The following is a 20,327-nucleotide window of genomic DNA, read 5'->3' on the forward strand; positions in this document are numbered from 1 at the left end:
CAAAGACAGTCTAAATACTGAATTTCCTGGCTTTTGTTAGTTTAAAAGCAAATGCAACTTTATTTTAACAGTTTTATGTTTGTGTTCCATTTTAGGTATGCTTGTGACTGCTTAATTTGCTGATCGGTATGGATGCCTAACTAAAACAGAATTTTCTGTTTTCTCTTTTCTTTTTCCTATCCTTCCTCCCAGTCTCAGACATGCAACGAAAGTTATATTTCATCTAAGATATAGTTCAGAAATGGAACATAAGTTGGTAAATTTTATAGAAGTTCAGGGAAAAAACAGTTCGATTTAGATTATTTAGAATGTTCCTAAACTCCAATAGTTCTCAAGATGCTTATCTTTAAGAGCTACTGATAAAGTCTTTGAATCCCTCCAAATCAGTTCACAATCAATTCCACAGAGGTTTTCACCACAGCAATAATGCTTACTTCACTGAATCCATTTAACATGTAACAGAATTGAGTCATCTGACAAACTTTCAGTTTCAATTAACATGGAGTTAATGAGCCACTGTTAGGCAAGTGTAAGGGGACCATGTTCCATCTAAAATGTCAACAATCCAAAGTGATCACCATAACTGGGGGAGTAGTGAAGATGGGGAATGAGTGAGCTGTTCTATAGTTGCATAGCCTCTCACATCAACTCATAAAAGCCAATGTTTTAGAAAATCAAGCACTGTTGTTTAATATAACATTGGCGCCATAGGCATTATTCTAAACCTGCACAATGTAACAAGTATGTTTTAGGCTGAAGTTTCACTGCAAATAGAGTCTGTTTAGCCTCAGCTTTAATTCAGGCAAAAAGTCTTAAGCTTTTGTTAATTCAGTGTAATTAGGTTAAAAATAACCCATAGATCTGCAGTCTTATAAAGGTTGAATGCTCACTCTGTTAAGATCATTTTTCTTTCAAATTCTCAAAGGGACAAAGTCTGAAAAAAACTTGTTTTTCCTGTGTTACAGGGAGGAAGGCCTTCTGAAAGCACATGAACAACACACCCAGCTAAGTGTATAATTTGAAACAAAGACACTGCTGCAGGAATGAAATTTGACACTGCACATCTGTGTTATTTTCAAACCACATCTGTCAAATATCTATGCACTTAAACTAGATCTTAGGCTTCCAAATGATGAGGTCCTTTGACCAACATGCTAAATAATAAATTAAAGTAAATAATAAAACATTCAATTGTAGCGATAATCAATAGAGACTGCACCAGCCAAATGGCTAGGTTGAGCGCAAAATACAGTAAATAAGGGTTCAAGACAGACTGTGGAACTGGGTGCTCAATGGGACTGTGGTGTTGGGAAACACTGGCTGCCCTGAATCTGAAATGGATTAGGATGCTAAATGGACACATGGGATAGAAGCCCATTACTACTGTGAAGCTCTGTGCTAGTCTGATACTTCTTGTACTTGATCTCACTTTGGCACAACTTGTACACCTGGTCATGCCAGCAAAGGATATTGAGTTGAACTAGCACTGCAGTAGTGATAGGCTCAATTTAGGATTGGACTTGGGAAAGCACAAGGCGCCCGAGAACAAGGGGAAAAGGTAGCTCTTCCAAACCACCTAACAACAAATGGTACAGATACAGGGATGGGAGCTCTGGAGTAGGCTGTTGATCTTTCTATCCACACTCGTACAGCTTAGCTACCAGGGAAAGAGGATTGTGTGGGTGAGAAATGCAGCGCAGAATGAAGAAATACATTATATCATTTACACACTAACTGACAACTCAGTGGTTTGAGCATTGGCCTGCTAAACCCAGGGTTGTGAGTTCAATCCTTGAGGGGGCCATCTGGGATCTGGGGCAAAAATTGGGGATTGGTCCTGCTTTGAGCAGGGGGTTGGACTAGATGATCTCCTGAGGTTCCTTCCAACCCTGAGATTCTATGATTCTATAATGCACAGTTGTTAAGTCAGCACTTCGGGTGGGAAGTGTTCTTTGGCATACAATATGGTACACCAGGAAGTAAAGAGAAGACTCCAAGGGGCAGATCCTCAGCAGCTGTAAAGGGTCATAGCTCCACAGAAGTCAGTTGCTCCCATTTACACCACTGAAGAGCTTCTCCTAAACATTCCAATTATTCATATTTTCACTAAAAGAATCCCACTAACTCACAATATGTCTCTAAAATCTTGCAAACTAGGTCAGCTCAGCTGGACCCACAGTTCAGTGCTCACCAGCCTTTAAATTCAGCCCATTCAGAAGAAGGCACTTTGCTTGACATGAAAATTTCAGTACTCCAGGAAGCCACTCTTGCCATCAATCACTGGCAATCAAAGCAGGCCTGCTTATTCGGCATTGTCATGGGAGAGGCGATCAGGAAAGTGCACAGGCGAGGAGCAAAAAGACCACAAAAGGAGATACAGAAAAAGAAAGGGGGGGGTGTTTATAAGAGAGAGAACCAGAAAGGAGAAGTCTGATTATTTTTTAAGCCTGAAAATAAAGTATAACTATGAAAAATCCAGGACAAAGCTTATTTTTAGGACCCGAGTAACTGGTATATCACGTCATAGCCGTGGCTCATCTGATCCAGAACCCCTTCTCTGGCATTGACCGCTAAAAGCAGCTTAAGAAGAAGATGCAAAAAAAAAAAAAAAAAAAAAAAAAAAAACCCATAATGGACAATTACAGAATGCTCTACCCATTGGTGAAATTTCTTCCTGATCCCAGACAGCTAGTGGTTGGTCTGTGCCTGGAAGCAGGAGGGTTCATATCACTCATCCATTTTAATCCTAACTAATAAAACTGTGAATGTTATTATTCATATAACTGTCTAAATCTTTTTAAAATGCTGCTAAGCTCTTGGCCTCAATAATATGTTGTGGCAATGAGTTCCAGAGGTTTATTATGCACAGGTAAAACAAGGAATGCCAGCCCACACTGTTTCATGACGTATGATCCTTTGCAAGATGATTACAAAGCATAGTATGTAACTGGTCTTCGTAGCTTCTTTTTGGATACAATTTAACTGAGATTCCACACCGCATAAGGGATGTCCTCAATATGCAGAATGGATGGATACTTTAGGCAAAATACCAGCAGCAATTATAACAGGTTGTCTCAGGAGCATTTCCATAAGCCATAAGCCAAAATCTATGCCATACATAGACAATGTTTTGCCACTATTCACATGTAGGTCCAAATGATACTTCGGGTCAGTGCAAAGCAAAACACAGCTGTGACATTGTTCTAATCCCCAGACTACTTCTCACCGGCTCTTCGGCTACTAATATTCAGATTAAACTGCAACCCTGCAAACACACGTAACCAATCACAAGTGAGTCATGGCCTATTGTTCCTCTGTACATAGGTATATAGAAGACAGTATTTGATCTAGTAACAGCTGTAAAACAAAAATTTAATATTTTTGCCTGCTCCCCAGCTCCCCACCCCAACTGAAACAGGGTACTAACTAGCTCCTTAAATCACTGGTATAAAATATTGCTCTAGTCAGTGCAATGCAGGCATAACTGTCACAGGAAATTTTTGAGATTTTATTATGGCCTGGTCAAAGCCAAAAGCCATGAATGGGATGCCTTTTGGATGATCCTGAGGGACTATAATTCACATTTGCCATAGAAACATTTCTTGGCATAGCAGTCCTTCATTTTCTTTTCTCCCTCCACCCACCTCTTTCTCATTTTTATCTTAAGTCATTCTTTCTTAGTCAAACTTAAACTCTCTCATCTGCTGTACCTAAAAGGACTTTTTGCACTCCAAAGCATCACACCAGTGCTACAGTTTTGTCTGCCATTGTTAGCTGGCCAGCAACCGGAGTGGAAGGATTCTGTATGGAGCAGCTGGTAGGTGGCTGCCGATATTATCTCACGCCCCCGGCTTAGGCTCAATTTTAAATATTGATGACATCACAGACCACAGGAGAGTAAAGCAGGAATGCATGAAACACTTAACTTTATGGGAATCCAAGGTTAGGCAGTATAAGAACACTCTGGGATTAGACTGGTTCTCCAGGAATACATCATTTATAATTGCCACTGCCTGTGCTCCATTATGCATCCTACACAAGCAGATGGAGAAAACACACACACACACACACACCCCACTTATTCCCGCCCCAGCTCTGCTCCCCACCAAACCAAACTTCAGAATGGGGTGCACATCTGTTTTAACTCCCAGGGCTTCTTGTAATTTGAGGAAAAGCCTCCGAAACCAAGCTAAAAATCTGAAGATAATGGAATCACAATCAATATGAAGCACGTGTTTATAAAGAACTGAACTAATAAGATAAATGTGACTGCTTCTTCGGACAGCATTTCAAAATTTGGGAATGAAGGAAAAGAAGTAAATGTAATGTATTTAGATTTTAGTAAAGCATCCGATTCAGAGTTTCACTTGGATATGAACACCATCACATAATTTGAAATTTGGCTGAAGACAAATGATAATGATAAAAGGCCAAGTATCTAGTTTTGAGAAGATATCTAGATGTGATACTGTAGAAAGCTGTATGAGGTCCTATTTCATTCAATATTTTCATTAATGATCCAGAAGTGACACTAAACAACACGTTAAATTAAATTTTCAGGTTACATCAATTTTTTTTCATAGATTCTTAGATTCCAAGGCCAGAAGGGACCACTGTGATCATCTAGTCCGACAGGCCATAGAACTTTCCCATATTAATTCCTAGAGCAGATCTTTTAGAAAAACATCCAATATTGGGTTTAAAAACTGTCAGTGATGGAGAATCCACCACAATCCTCAGTAAATTGTTTTAAAATTTGGAGGAGTTGCAAAAAAAACAACAATGAAAACAGGAAAATAATGCAATGGACTGAGAGAGAATAAAAACTTGGGCTGAAATTAATAAAATGAGATTCATCTCAGAAAAAATGCAAGCTAAGACATGCGAGGGAAAATTACCCAAAAACCAGATGACCAGTGGAAGGGACAAATCTGGAAAGCAGTGATGCTGAAAACGACATATGTAATAGTGGACCCCAAATTAGACACGAGTTTGCAATACACATTTCTTCAGCCTAGCCTTTACAAATAACAGCATCTGATAACAACCACAAAAAATATTTTCCCCCTAGGGAGAAGGGGCTGCATGAGACACATTAGTAATGTTGCTTAACACATCACCCCAACGTTTAGATAACATGGTGATGGGTACATTATAATCCCCTAAATAGAATATAATAGAATTGGATATGGCAGCAAAACAGTGAATACAATTTTGGGCTGCAGACACAGAAGCATCACATCTTGGGACAGGATGACACAATTATCCTTTTCTACATCACTCTAGTTACTGTACATGGAATATCGTACACAGTACTGGACAGCAATCTACTAGGAAAATACTGACAATCCGGAGGGAGTTCAGAGAACCGCAACAAAATGATTAGGGGGTGGAGGAAAGGATTTCAGAAGAAAGATTAAAAGAGTTAAGTACATATAGCTTGACTAACTGATGGCTAAAAGGGAATAAACTAACAATCTAGACAGGCAGATAGACTGGATCGCCTGCTAGGCTTTTCCCATCTCTCTGTAAAACAAGTCAAAAACCTTAAAAGGCTAATATCCACAGACCGGAATTGCATTGGAGACAGATGCTAAAACAGGTACAGACTAATTCTGATCTTTTCATGAATACTTACCCAACATGTCATCATACTTGCTTTCTTATAGAGCATAAGACAATCTGCCATTTGGGTCCCATGATCCTGCTTAGCAGTAGGTTTGTCCTGCACATGTAGACCAGGCTGTCATCAGGGATGTGTTTTCTTACAGTAAATGTGTTCCCTGTTGCAGAGGGCACTGTTCCACCTGCAGAGTATCTGCCTTCTCTTCCTGTTTGTACCATCTCTAACCTCTCCTCTGCTTTCCTCTCTCTCAGAGCTTAAATGCAACAGTCAGTAGCGAGTGAGCGCAAGCAGAAGACGCAGCTCATCTGTACCTCAGTTGTCTTTCTAGCAATGATATCAGACCACTGCCCTCTCTAGCATACTGGTAGACGGGGCAGGAGACAGTATTGCACTGTGTAGAATGCAAAATGTGGCTTTTCTTTCCTATCTGCTTCTCTCCCTAGGGCCGGAGATGACAGAGGAAAAAGAGAAGGAGACATCATGGTACTGAGGGGAAAAAAGCTACAGCGGTGTAAAAAGATATGTCTGTTGAGGCCTACTCAATACCTACTTGAGCTTAAATACAATGGCCTCTCATTTCCAAAACAAAATGTAGGACAGTTTGCAAGGGAAAGTGGTAACTTCGAAAGTGACATAAGTTTTCTCCTCAGAATTATTACTTTTTTTTAACTCTAAGAGGCAAAATACTTCAAGAACACCATGTGTGTGCACGTGTGTTTAATCTGCATAAATATAACCCCTATTCCTTGTTGATGAGATGCTGCTAAAACTTCAAAATTATTTATAAACTCTTTTAAATGTGCTTCCAGAACTGCTCCTCACTTTTTCGGATTCTCTAATCAACTGCTAGACCAACCGTTGAACTTGAACTACACCATTGCTGCCAACAGTAAATGGTGAAGGTTACTGAAGTTGTGTAATTTCAAAGTTTTTTGGACCCAAATATCTTATCAAATGGTGGCCAAAGTGTAGTCAGACAGACATCTATTACCGGTAGAGCCCTGCACGGATGCCAAATTTATATCCACGGATATAAAGTGGATATCCACGGATATAAAGTGGATATCTGATGAGCTGCAGGGCTCTACCGGGAACGACAGCAGCAAAAGCAGCCGCACATCTGGCCACCACTCGCAAGAGCCAGCATCCCGCATGGGCAGTTCCTTCAGCGTAGCTATATCGCCCCCAGCCCCGCCCACTGGGGCAAGCACCAGCCTTAGTGTTTTGCATGCTCCCGGCCTAGTGCGACCAGGGACAGCTGGCCGCTGAGGTGAAGGCTAGAACCAAACCTGAAAAGGAAGCTGTGGCAGGGGGCTAGACGGCTCCTTTAGGCTGTGGACAGCAGAAGACTGCAGGAGATTCTGAGACTTCAGGGACCAAAAGACTCCAGCCAGCTAAGGCCGGGAGCGGCCTGCCAAAAGCAGGATAGAACCAGAGTGAGGCTGGAAGGCTTGAATCCTCTCCTGGGAAAACGGGAGAAGCCCCAGGATTGACTGAGACGTCGGGGGGAAAAGACTCCAGGTGGGAAGGCTGGGGAGGGGCCCAGGAGAGAAAAAGACTCTTTTCAAGGTGAAGGGAAGAAGCCCCATGACTAAACATTGTTATGAATAATATATAAATGAATAAATAAATAAATAAGACCATAAGGGAAATGTTTTAAGGACTCTGGACTGGTGGAGTTTATTTACAGAGCCCCGAAGAGGGGAAACTGAGGCAGGGTACCGGCACCACAGTGCCGCTCCTAGCCACGCGGGAGGCAGCTGACCCTTTACAGGGGCAAAGTTTGGACTTGTCCTTATATAAGGATGCAGATTTACAAGGACTAAACTGGAGTCCTCACACACTGCTGGAATGACTGTACTAGGAGTTAATAGGGTAGTACTGAGCTGTACAAGGGACCGGATTAACCAGCCCCCCAACAACTCCCACTTCCTTTTTGTACTAATTTTGGAAGTGACACTTAATGGCTAACTTTTTGGTTGACACTTAATGGCTAACTTCTTTGGCTGTTAAGTCTTTATACTGCATAAACTGACCACAGTTCTTGAGAGTCAGGCCTTTACTGATACACAGTTTGGTCAGTCTGATTCAGCAGACTTGACTCACTAATGCACTAATTTTAACAGAGTGACGGCAGTATAAACTGGAATAACACTCTGAGGAATCAGAGCTCAGGAATCTAAGAAGAACAAGTTCCAACTGTTCCACTCAGCCACATATTCCCCGATTATCTAGTTGTGAAGTATGACTTTCTATTTTACACCACACTGGCTTTTCCTTATTACATTTCATTGATATGTCTCTAGCTGGGGCTACTGGTTGGGGATGTTGCCTCTGTGTTTTACTACAGTAGTTGAGAATTTGAAGAGTGTCTTTCTTTTTTTTGTTACAGCCAAAGATTAGTTAAAATACAAGTGTGTTTTTATTTGTAGCAAATGTGGAGACATGGGAAATGGGTACATTTCTTTTATATTTCTTAGTATAAACATGTTAGGATAATATTATTTTTGAGCATATTCCTGCAAACTTGCTGCCTTTTAATTCTTGTTTTACTGATTTTTTATGGTCTCCAGTGGTACCCTGGACTGTTTACTCATTAAATTTCCTAAATTGACTTCTCGTTTACTTTTTAATCTCATGATTAGCAACTTCAGTGCAAGAAGACATGAAAATTACTGGCCACTTTAACCTGAATACTTCTTGTAAAGGGCATGGACAAAGAAAACCAATGCTTCTACAGGTACAGAGAAAAAAGAAATACATGTTTTGTAACGACATTTCTTGGTGGTGGGGGGGAATAGTTATCTGCACAATACAATTTGAAGTCTTTTTGGAATCTTTCAGTGACACAATTTAGCTTCCTTATTTCCACCCTTCCCATCTCAAAGTAGGCTGTACTATCGCACTTGCCATGAGGATTAAATGAATGATGCTTGGAGCTCTGAATTCCACATTTATTAGGACCACGTTATTTTCAGTTGTGTTTCTTGAACATTTTTTTTCATAATTTCCCCCCACTCTCTGAAGGATAATGCAAAATTTATTCCAAAGGGCCATTTGTTTTATTTTATAATTTTATACTCTGCAACTTCCAGCTTCACCCACAAACTGCACTTTTTATTCTTGCTGTCAAACACTTTAAATATTGCATTACCCAAGTTCTGTGGTAACCATAGCCCCAGTACATGAATGGCTAAACGACCCATTGTATTGTTCACTTCACTTTCTCAACAGAACTGTGAAACGTTCCACAAGATGAATGAGAAAATGCCAACGGAATTAACAACTCATAACGTTCTTGATTCTGAATTTGACTTATCTCTCCAGCATTGTCTGGGAGGACACCTGCTGCTTGTGAAAACAAAACCTACTGAGCTCTTACAATCTGGTGAGCAGAAAACACGAATAGGCAACCAGCAGACTAATTCAATAAAGTTTGTTCAATTCTAAGCTGCACATGGAACTATTTTTTTCAGAGATGCTAGGTTATAAGGCTTGCATCTTGGTAAAATCTGAAAGGCCTCAGAACTGATTGGAAAACATTGGTAACAAATATTTAATTCAAACTTGCCATTCTAGGGTAAAATGAGATCAGTTATATTACACCATACAAAAAAACCCTTTCCACAAGGTATTCCCTAGCTCCGTAACACCACAGATTACTTTGCATAGACATAACGCTTTAGTTATGTCACACTTAACGGGTCACCTTTGTAAAAGGGTCCTGAAACAGGCATCCAATTTTGTGGCACAATTAACTGTCGACGTAAATGGTATCAGGTTGGTTGGCTTTTCAGGCATAAGAAGATTGTTTGCACTTTGCAATTAATTGTGGGTGCAAAACTCAGCAGGCTGAAGAGAGGATGATGCCAAGGAACAAAGAAATGGATATGGTGTTGACCGTGTGTGTTGATGGATATTTGTATATACATTTCCTTATGGAATATTTTGCTTAGCGATCTAGGAGACTGACCCTCCAGGCTTCCAAATAAAACTCCAGGGGTTTCAGGAGAAACCCATACAGTAAGCTCTACTCTCCCCCTACAAAATAACTTCCTTATTACCCTCACCTTCAAAGACCCATCCAAAGGGCCTCATCCAGTCTATCAACCTTTGTGCTGAGGCCCCAGAGCAGTGGTTCTCAACCTACAGCCCTATCAGCACACAGCTGTGGTCCATGTGACACCCTCACGGCCATAAAGGTAGTATTGGATGCGGCCCAAAATGGTAAATAGGTTGAGAACCATTGCCTCAGAGCCTCCCATTTTGAAGGTAGCGTGTTCTGGGGTTCTGTGTCCTAGAAATTGCTGGCACTGTGTCCAGCAGAGAGGCTGGGTAGAGTTTTAGGTTCATGAGTTATAGCTGAGTGTGTTACTCAGGATGAATAGAGAAGTAGCCACAGCTGGCTACACTGCCACCATAGAGTGCAGGGATCTCTATGTTTTTATTTTTGTGGAGTATCTGTGTCCATGCCTTTAATTACGTTTTAAAACATGATGCTAGAAAATCCATGTAGTTGGGGAAATGGATGGCTCAGAGAACTGGTAATGAGATACCAGCCCTTTCATCTCTGTCACTAGTCTAGAGTAGGTGATGAATTAGAATCATCATGTGGCAGCAGTTGAATGACCTGTGTATTTATTTATAGACATATCTATGGCTTACTATAATAGTATGAAAACAACAAGGAGTCCGGTGGCACCTTAAAGACTAACAGATATCTATTAGTGCCACCGGACTCCTTGTTGTTTTTGTGAATACAGACTAACAGGGCTACCCCCCTGATATTATAGTATGGGAGCACCTCACCAACAGTGATGTCCTGAGTGTCCTCTCAATTGCACTAGGTGACACAGGGTGTAAAGTGAGGCACAGAGAGATTATGTGACTTGTCCACCAAGATTCCTGACTTTTAGTCGTGGGCCTTAACTTCAGACCAGCCTTCCTTGATCCCTAGAATAAACTCAGGGCAGTTCTCAGGGAACAAATGTCTACATACAGAAACCATGACTACAGCTGATACAAACTGGCACCCTGTTGACAGTCTCAGGAGAGAGCCCAAGGACTCAATGAGTATGGAATCTTAACTATATCTCACCCCTAGATGTGTCCCTTCATTGTCAATATAAATTGTAAGTTCCCCACGGCATGAACCATTTCTCCTTCTATCTCTAGCACAATGCTGAGCACAGTGAAGGTGTGATAACAAGTAAACAATAAATATAACAGTGGGCAAAACAGAGATACAATAGGAATACATATATACACCATGAATACAAATATACTCTTATTTTGCTAGACAAAATAAAACTATATGATCTGACATTGCCTTAAATCTTCCTGATCACAGACACTGTAAGAACATGTATAGGATATCAAATATACCACATGGTCAGGCAAATAAGTTAATGCCCTCTAAAAACAAAAGTGATTAGGCAAGACAGCAATCTGATCCTAATACAGTTTAGAGGCAATTCCACAGCTACCAGAAATACTATATAAATTATGAAGCTGGTCCCAAACCTAAGCACAATACTTGTCCATTGTGCAGCAGCTAGGCATGCCTTTGTATTTGGCCCTGATCATTAGCTTTAGTATAGATAAGGAAGAAAAAGAAAGGGCATAGGCTCAATAACACAGCAGGATGCACAACTAAATTAGAGGCAGGATTTGGTTTGGTTTTATAATTCAGGCATGGAAAGAAAAATCCAGTTGGTGTAGATGCATAAAAAATGTTTGCAGTGGAGATGGAAAATGATGACTTAATTTTTTTTTTACACAAGTGGCAGCCTGCCTGTGTAGGCACTCCAAACAGAGAACCAAACAGTGGTAAATCTTCTTGGTGCCAACATTCAGACATGCCAGAATCTTGGCTACTTCACCACCACCTGTTCACCTTCCTTACAATGTATTATTAAATTAATGAGTCTTTCCAAGCCAGGAGTGTGGAAAGACTGATAAAATGCTTAATTCTTGCTATCAGAAGCAAGGGGCATTACAGAAGTGACAAAACCAAACCACTTCTAGAGGGAAGTAGTAGGCATGCTGCCAAAAGATCTTGAGACCATTATTTCTGCTTCTTTCCTGGCTGGAAATAAGGGGCTTTGACAGGAAAGGAACCAATGCAATCAGAACCATGACAGGGCAGCTGGTGGATAGCAAGGATGGAAGACTTTTTGAGACAAACATAACAAGCAACAGCAATATCAGTTGTAGGCTCCACTGGGTACAAGACATGACAGCCATTTTAGGCCAGAGGATCATCTCCATAGTCAATGCAACACCATGATTGAGTGAAATGACTGAAGAGGATCAAAGCAATAAGATGAAATGGCAATTCATGTTAAAAAGCATCTCTAAGAATTTAAGTCCTTCAAGTAGCTCTAAGAACAGTGAGTCTCCAAAGAGCTAAAGCATGGTAGCAACTGGAAGAATGAAGAGGTCAGTAACCACACCAAAAAGCAGCCAAATCCCAAGTGGCCAACAAGGAGGAGAAGAAAGGAAACCTTGAAGTCCAGAAACAGAAGAGGAGCCAAGAAGTAGGAGAGAATTCAAACTACAGTTTTCTACATTCTTCCTTTTAGAACCCTATGGGCTGAGCTACCCCTACTGAAGATAGTGTCAAGCTTCCTGGGTCATGGTCAAGCACACATTTTTCCTGCATAGGGCACAATACAGCCCAAACTTATACAAAATAGGATGTAAGTGAGGTTGGTACTGGTGAAAGATGCCAGGCTGAGAAACGTGGAAAAACAATTCCTTTATCCACAGGACAACACAGACATTCCACACAGCCCCACCAAATGTATCTCAACTTTGAGCAAGAAGAAACAATAGGTGTCAAAGTTGTATTTCAGGCTGCATGCTGACTAAATTCGTGTTACTATTTGTTAAGAATTGTTTTGTGTCTTGTGCAGCACTAAGCAAACTAATACAGACCCTGCCCCCGAGGCACTCACTGGGTATACCTATAGGGCAATCCTAGCTAGATCTAGCTAGCTTTGATCTAGCTAGCTGAATAACAATAGCAGTGAAGCTGTGGCAGCACAGGCCCAGGACCCTGGGTATGTACTTGAGCAACTAACCCATACTGCCACACTGCAGGCTAGCTAGTCAAAGACAGTTCAGGTATGTCTACACATACTGCAGTCTCACGTCTGCCTGCAATGTGGACATACTATGTCTTCCTTAGACCACAGGGTAACACCAGAACAAAGTGTTAACATGGAATGTTATGTTTTCTAAAAGTCTTATTGCTGACAGCTGTTCCCCAGTTATGTAACGCTGAGATGGAGAAGGCACTTGCTTGATGCAGCTCAATGTTTGCAGGCCTCACAGAAGAAGCTAGTCTTTAGAAGAATTTGAATGAGAAGCCAGGCAGTGAGGAGCGCACTGGGATTGGGAGGTCATTCCACGTAGCACAGAATGAATGAGTAAGGACACATCGGAAGAAACAATGGGATGGTTAGGATGTCATCAGTGGAGAAACAAAGGGATCAGAGGGACAAGATAAGAAATGTCTCAGAAGTGAGCTGTAGCTCACGAAAGCTTATGCTCAAATAAATTGGTTAGTCTCTAAGGTGCCACAAGTACTCCTTTTCTTTTTGCGAAGATAAGAAATAAGAATCCAAGATGCAGCCTGGGCAGAGCTGAGCTGAACTCTGAAGGTGAGGCTGGGAAGTTCAAACCAGATGCAGCAGGCAACAGGGAGCCAGAGGAAGGATTCACAGGCAGTCTGACAGATGAGGTGGTGGATGGATGAAAAATTTATTTTAGCAGCTGTCTTTTGGATGGACTGAAGGGTAACAATGTGGGAAATGGGGAGATCTGAGAGGAGGCTAGAAACACAAGACTTTGGCCTCTCTGCTGAGGTTGCCAAATAGGGTGCCATTAAGTAACCATTGTGGTAATGGCAACAGCCATCCACTAGGAACTGAATTCAAACCAAACTAATTGCACATAGGCCATAGAAAACCTTCACTGGGTAACTTTAAGCCACCACTGACTTAGGCCTTTGAACCAGTAGCCTAGAGGTAAAAGGCTCTGTCTCCAGTCACAGTATTCATCCCGATGAGCTTGAATGCCAGTGAATTCCATTGGCTGATTAAATACTAGGTAAAACTGCATTTCCTTTTCCTTTCTTTGCTGTGTCCTCCCTTGCTCTTTTGTATAAGAACAGATGAAACTACAACAATAACTATGTGTGGCATTTCTAAAAAAGTCAATGGGCCTTTCAGCCCGAGCATGAAACAACTCTGTGACAGCCTGGCTGAAATCACCAAAGACATCAGCCATTTACTGGCAACTTCAATAATCCCCTTTAAGAGCTAATGGACAAAGAATCCTTGAATCTACAAGAATCTTCCATGAACAAGAAAGCAGAGGAGAGGATTATTTTGTGGTGAACTGCACTTTTAAAGTTTTATTTTGAGGTAATTTTTCTTTTAAATTTAGGGGTGAATTTTAAAGCTTGTGAGGGGAAACTGAATTTATTGGTTTACTCAAAGCCCCCATGTTCTTAGGAATTTGGAAAGCGCACACACACGTACGTAAGCACACGCACACACAAATAATTTCTTTGAAGATGTAGCTAAAAAGACTTTTCAAATGTCAAAAGCAATTCTTCTTCGTCTTTGCTAGTTTGGTCTTCCTTCTAATTTTAAAGAAAATTTGCTAGTTTGGTCTTCCTTCCCCCTCTGTTTGAGAGGGAAATCAAATGAGAATCCTCCCATGGTGCATAATGTAGATCAGAAAGGTCAGGGGTGGCTCAAAGATGCATTGAAAGCAACAAGGAGAACCAGCTGTAAAGTTGTTTTTCTGAATCTTTGGAATAATAGTAACACTGATATGGTAATAAAAAGGGGAAAAATCAAACTCATTTTAAAAGGGTCGGTAGCAATATATCATGTTTAAAATAAGTTTCATATACAATGAAATATTAATTCTACAGCTCAGCAGTGAGTCATAATTAGTTCTACGACTCACCACTGTAGGAAGAGGTAAAGGATTGTTGTTAATACTATAAAACTTTCAGTATTTGAACTAACTACTGCACAGTGAATTGAGGAATTTTCCCAAGTATTCCAATTAGTAACAAGGCTTAAGCTTTAAGTGTGGGAGAAGCAAAGGAAACGCTGAAAAACACTGCCACAGGCTGGTTTAGTTTGGAAGTTCTCCTTTTTTTAAAAACTAGAGGAAAACATATCCAGAGGAGTTGGAAAGTAGCTTGGATTTCTCCTTTCTCCTCACCCTTTTTGTTTTTGTTTTCTTTTTTAGAAGGGGCACAGGAGGAGGAGGATTGTGGCAAACATTATCTACGTTTTGACCTCTCACCCCAAGAGATGTAACACTTGCAAATACTGCTTTCAGTTGTTTTAAACATGCAAAACTCAAAGGAAAAATGGGGAGTGACCACAATTAATGCTACCAAAAAAGAAAATGTCGTACTACAGAAAGCAGACCCCTTTTGGTTGCTTGCATTAGTCTTGAGGCAGAGTCTCCAGTTATCAACATACTTCAACATACAAAAAAAAAATAAAAAAAAAAAAATCACATTTGAGGCCTGAGACCGCTCCCACTGGCAAAATCCCACTGATGTCACGAAGACCAGGGAAAGGCCTAAAAAAGAGCAAGCCTAAGAAACAGGCCCATATAATCTAGATTTGTAAATATTATGATCATCAGTGAGGAAGACACAGTTGCTATACATGGAATAGATCTTCCAAAACTGAAAAGGTAAGTAGTTACACCACTTTGCTTCCATCAATCAGGGTATGATAGGAGGAAGAAGAGTAGGCATAAGTACTATTGCAGTGATGGAGATGAGGCAATGTCAGTATCAATAAAATGTTTTTTAAATCCTTTCATACATAGGCGCACACAGATTCACATTTAAGTATATTCCTTCAGACCTGTTTAATCTGTGTTTGGTTTATCTGCATGTCTGGCTATGCAAGGTTTAGAGGGTAACTAATCTTTATAACATGAACCGTATACAAAACTGACTTGGTAATCGGATTTTCTTCTTTAATCAACATAAAAATGTGGCTTCTAAAGTGACTCAGAGTAAGCAGGCCTGACTATATGTAGGTTAATGAGGTTACGTATCTTCACAAATTAAGTTATGTATCTCACAGCATTGTAATCAAATCTAGTGTACTTCTTCCATATGAAGTCAGGGGCTAACATGTAATTAAATGACTTCAAGTTTTACAGTCCAAATCTCTCAGTCCATCTGCAACACAATTGTGCTCTGTCCTGTCACAAACACATTCTAGAAACCACAGAGTCACTGACTGTTTCCCAAATAGCACAATTATAATTTGTCATGTATATATATCACGAGACTGCAGTGCATACAAATAAAATCTCTTATTTCCACTGCCATTATACATGTTTGTATAGTTTTTTAAAATCATAATAGTAACCTAGTGGGTGCTCTTTGATGGAAAAGAAATACAGGCTTAAGTTACCGAAGTTGACAGCCATGATGATTTAGTACTAGATTCCTCAACTAGATCACCTGAGCTTTGTAAATCCATCCTTCCTACAATTTCTGCAGATATGCTCATAACAAATACATACATTTTTCTCCCACAGGCAACGGACCAGCACTGAAGAAGTGTTAACATAGCTTCTATTATATAAAAACAAAACAAAGCATAAAAAACAAAAGACATGATTAACAACACTGCAAAGAAAACTTGTGGATCTGATTTGCCAACATTTAAATTACACGTCACTGAGTTACCTGATCCCTGGAGGAGTTCATTCTGAAGGAGGACAGACAGGTGGTAGTTTCCAGTGGTGGTGGTGGAGAGAAACAGCTTTAGGTCCCACAGAAGCTCTGTAGCTAGAGGCCACTATGGGGTGTGTGTTCAATCAACGAGGGAGTGCGATGAATCAATCAATCAACCAGCTGCCTTGACTATGCCCCTTCCTCATCCAAAACTACACAGTTTTTGAACAAAGCTAACTCCTGTACTCTTGTGAGAGCAGTCCACCTTGCAGGCTTTCCTCCTTGGGGGCCTTGCACATCAGCTTTTATTGGCTTCTTGTGCTGATTCTGACCCTTTAAACTACTTTTAAAATAAATCAAAAAAGGAGTTAGAGCAAGTTGGGAACTTTAGCCCATGGGCCAGCTCCTGTTATCCTTACTCAGGCAAAACGACCACTGACATCAGTTCCTGAAAGTCAGTGAGAGACTTCTTCAAGTAAGGACTGCAGGATTGGGTATCATATGCCAGTATATTTCCCATTTGGGTTTCCACTACTATGGGTGCCTCTCAGTATGAATATAGAATCTCTGTTGTTTCTAAACATTGAACTGCCTGTAGTTAATCAACACAGGGTCGATGCATTAGGTTAACAATGTACAAACTCCATTACAATAGCATGTGTCATCCTTTAAACTGGATGCTTGTGATATAAGGATAGGTTTGACAGTTCTACATACAGCTGTGTAGAATAATGAAATCTCTGAAAGACAGTAGTGATAAGTGACCTTTTAAGAGCTTTATGCCAACCTAATAAATTATAACTCTGTATTGAAACAGTATGATTTTGTTTAAAAACTTCCACATATAATGTTAACAATTGGCCCCAGTTTTTAAAGGCAAAGCCATTTCTTCAATGGTTTTGAAAGGTTTTGGAACTGCAAAATGTTTATAATGTTCCGGACAAGGAAGATTTGATAATATAAATGGTCTTTGTTTAGAATGTAATACAATAAGATGCTGGCATTCATTCAGAGAACAGCTGTCTCCAGCATGCCCACTGTACATTGCATTTACTCAAAATATCACTAGATGGCACCTGTTCACAATTTATAAACCAAACCACAGTCTTTCAATTTGCATTGTGTGTGGTCTAAGTTTCTTTGGAAACTAACTGACAGAATATCGAGCTTTGGCCAACAAGTGGAAATTAGAAGGAATATACAATATCTTCCAGATTCATCTTAACATATTCCACCCTAAGATACATGAATGCAAGTCAATGGAAGTTGCACACACATCTCCAAAGGGAAAATTCAACCCAAGATGTATCTGCATTTCTTAAAAACGGATTTTTTCATTTAATATTTCTTCAGATCCTGTGTTTTATTTTCACTTTCATCTCAATTTCAGAACTGTTAGCCTATATCTTCTCATAATTTAAGCCCTTCAAAAGTAGACAGGAAAGGGATTTTCAATTAATCTTTTAATTAATCTGCACTGTGGGGAGAGTTTCATCCTTATTGAATATATTAACACAATATAAGGAAACTTGTGTTCAGAAGAGTTCAATGGCAGTATAATATCACCAAACATGATCAAGGTTTCTAACAACTTTGCACCCTCTCCAGGATAACTTCTTAAGGGAGCTGTCCATGTTTCATAGCTTTTTTGGACTACAAGTTCTTGGATAGAATTTGAAATCAGAATGATAGCAATACTGTGACATATTTGTGAATATTATTCCATTATACTTCACCATGAGAGAAATTAAAGTACTTTTGCCATGATTAAATATGTGAATTACCAGCGGGACAGAGAAAGGAAACAAAAATATCTCATAGAACTTCATGTTACACCTTTACTTACTGTAGATTTTGCTAAATAATTCTTGAGCTCAGAGAAGGGACTGAGCAAATTCTCTATGCTCCAAATAATTAAATGCGTAATCCAGAATTATTGGGACAGAAGTCATTTATCAATATTGTACTGGGTATTCTGATCAGAGGAAGAGCACTTCATTCTGATAAATATGACAAAATAGTCTCTCTCTCCGTTACTGCTCATATTACTTTAATCTGGTGTTTTTAACAAAGAGGACCAAATTCACCCCAGGTGCAAACGTAACTCTCGAAGTTAAGGGAAAATGAAGCCCTACTTATAACTGAGGCTGTATTTGGTCTGGGGAACAGAGATGATTCCTGGATGTAATTAGACATGCAGGTAAGAACTAGAGAATTTTAGATATTCTCTTATACATAATATGCAATACTGTATCGTTGATTTTTAATTGAAATCAATGGCCTAATAAAAGGACAATGGATAAAAGCATTGTTTATAGGAAGGAGCATCCTCACCGGGAATGAAAGGTGTCTAATTTTAAGAAAAATTGAGATGCTAAGGAGATTTCAATTTCAGCTCATGGCTACACTGGTTAAGAACAATATAAATAAAATAGGAATTTAATTCCTGCAGCTAGTAGGAGAATGAGGTAATGCCAATCTCTATCTTTCCTCTATCATTCCTTGCTGATGTAAGGTAATCAACTCTTACACACTTAAGTGCATGAAAATACAATTTAAACTCTAGTAGTTTAGATACTAGACCTAAATACAGGAAAAATAAAATAAAGGAAAGAGGAGATGAGAGAGGAGGGAGGAAATATAGGGTGCTCACAAATTAAAAAATTAGTAATTCCTCCACAGCTCAAACTGGGAGAAAATTATTAAGGAGTAATAGGGCAAATATATTTTAGAGGACAAACCTTTACTTATATGTAACTAAAATAGAAAAGCAAACAAATTAATAAAAGAGAACAGATGTAATAAGAGAACAAAGAACGATGAGTAGAGATTATCTGATTTTTGCATCCAGATCATGTTTAGGCTGGGAGTGGAGACGCCAAATCAGAGTGAGTATTCCAAGGTGCCAAACTATTGTGAAAGGAGATGTTGGCCTCAAATGGCAGAAGTCTTGCAAAATCCACTGATCTCACAAGATTTTGGCTACATCCAAATTGGAACCAGGAAAAAAAAAGTGTTTTTGATTAAATCTGAAACCAAACTTGTAGACATTGTGTTGATTCTGGGGATTTCAATCTAGCACCACTCCTAATTCTGCAGCAAAAATTCAAAGGGGTAGCGAGAGGAGTTTTGTATTCGAGGGCCTACATCAGTGGTGGGCAACCTGCAGCCCTCGGGCCACATGTGCCCGTTAGGGTAATCCGCTGGCAGGCCATGAGACAATGTTTACACTGATTGTTCACAGGCACAGCTGCCCGCAGTTCCCAGTGGCCGCTGTTCACCATTCCCAGCCAATGGGAGCTGCAGGAAGCAGCGTGGGCCACAGGGACATGCTGGCCTCTGCTTCCCGCAGCTCCCATTGGCCGGGAATGGTGAGCCACAGCCACTGGGAGCTGCAGGCGGCCGTGCCTGCAGATGGTCAATGTAAACACTGTCTCGCAGCCCACCGGCGGATTACCCTGACAGACCACATGTGCCTCGCACAGGTTGCCCACCACTGGCCTACATTTTCAAAAGTTACTAGTGATTTGTTGTGCCTCCATTTTTAGGTGCCCAACCTGAGACATATTAAAGAGGCCTGATTTTCAGAAGGCAGGTATATAGTACTTTCTAAAAAAACCAGGTAACCTTAAAGATGCTTCCAGCTGGGCACTCAAAATCCCTTGTCACATTCATCTGGGTGTGGTTCCTGTTTTGATTTATCCACCTCAGTTCACAAAGGGTCACAATATAAACATAATCAAGTAAGAAATTCATAACATTGCTGTCAACAGATGCCAACTGAATTGTAAACAAACAAAAATAGCAAACACTGAATACAGCATTTAAGGATGTTTTATCATCTCTGACAGCAGAAGAATGTGTTGACATTATGGTAAATGAGAGGATCCCTCACTTTGTTGGACAGTGTTCTCTAAAGTTTCCTGGAAACTTGGCACAGGCAATAGGCCTTTAGACTTAATA

At 40.1% G+C, this 20,327-nt stretch overlaps 1 protein-coding gene across 5 annotated transcripts in view; it reads right to left on the bottom strand.

The window, feature by feature from the left end:
• The window catches only part of ZNF516 (zinc finger protein 516), a 130,329-nt gene that overhangs the window by 20,372 nt on the left and 89,630 nt on the right, over positions 1-20,327 (bottom strand). The gene's annotated exons all lie outside the window — the stretch shown is intronic.

This window comes from Natator depressus, chromosome 2 (genome assembly GCF_965152275.1).
Source record: "Natator depressus isolate rNatDep1 chromosome 2, rNatDep2.hap1, whole genome shotgun sequence".
In the NCBI taxonomy this organism is placed as follows: Eukaryota; Metazoa; Chordata; order Testudines; family Cheloniidae; genus Natator; species Natator depressus.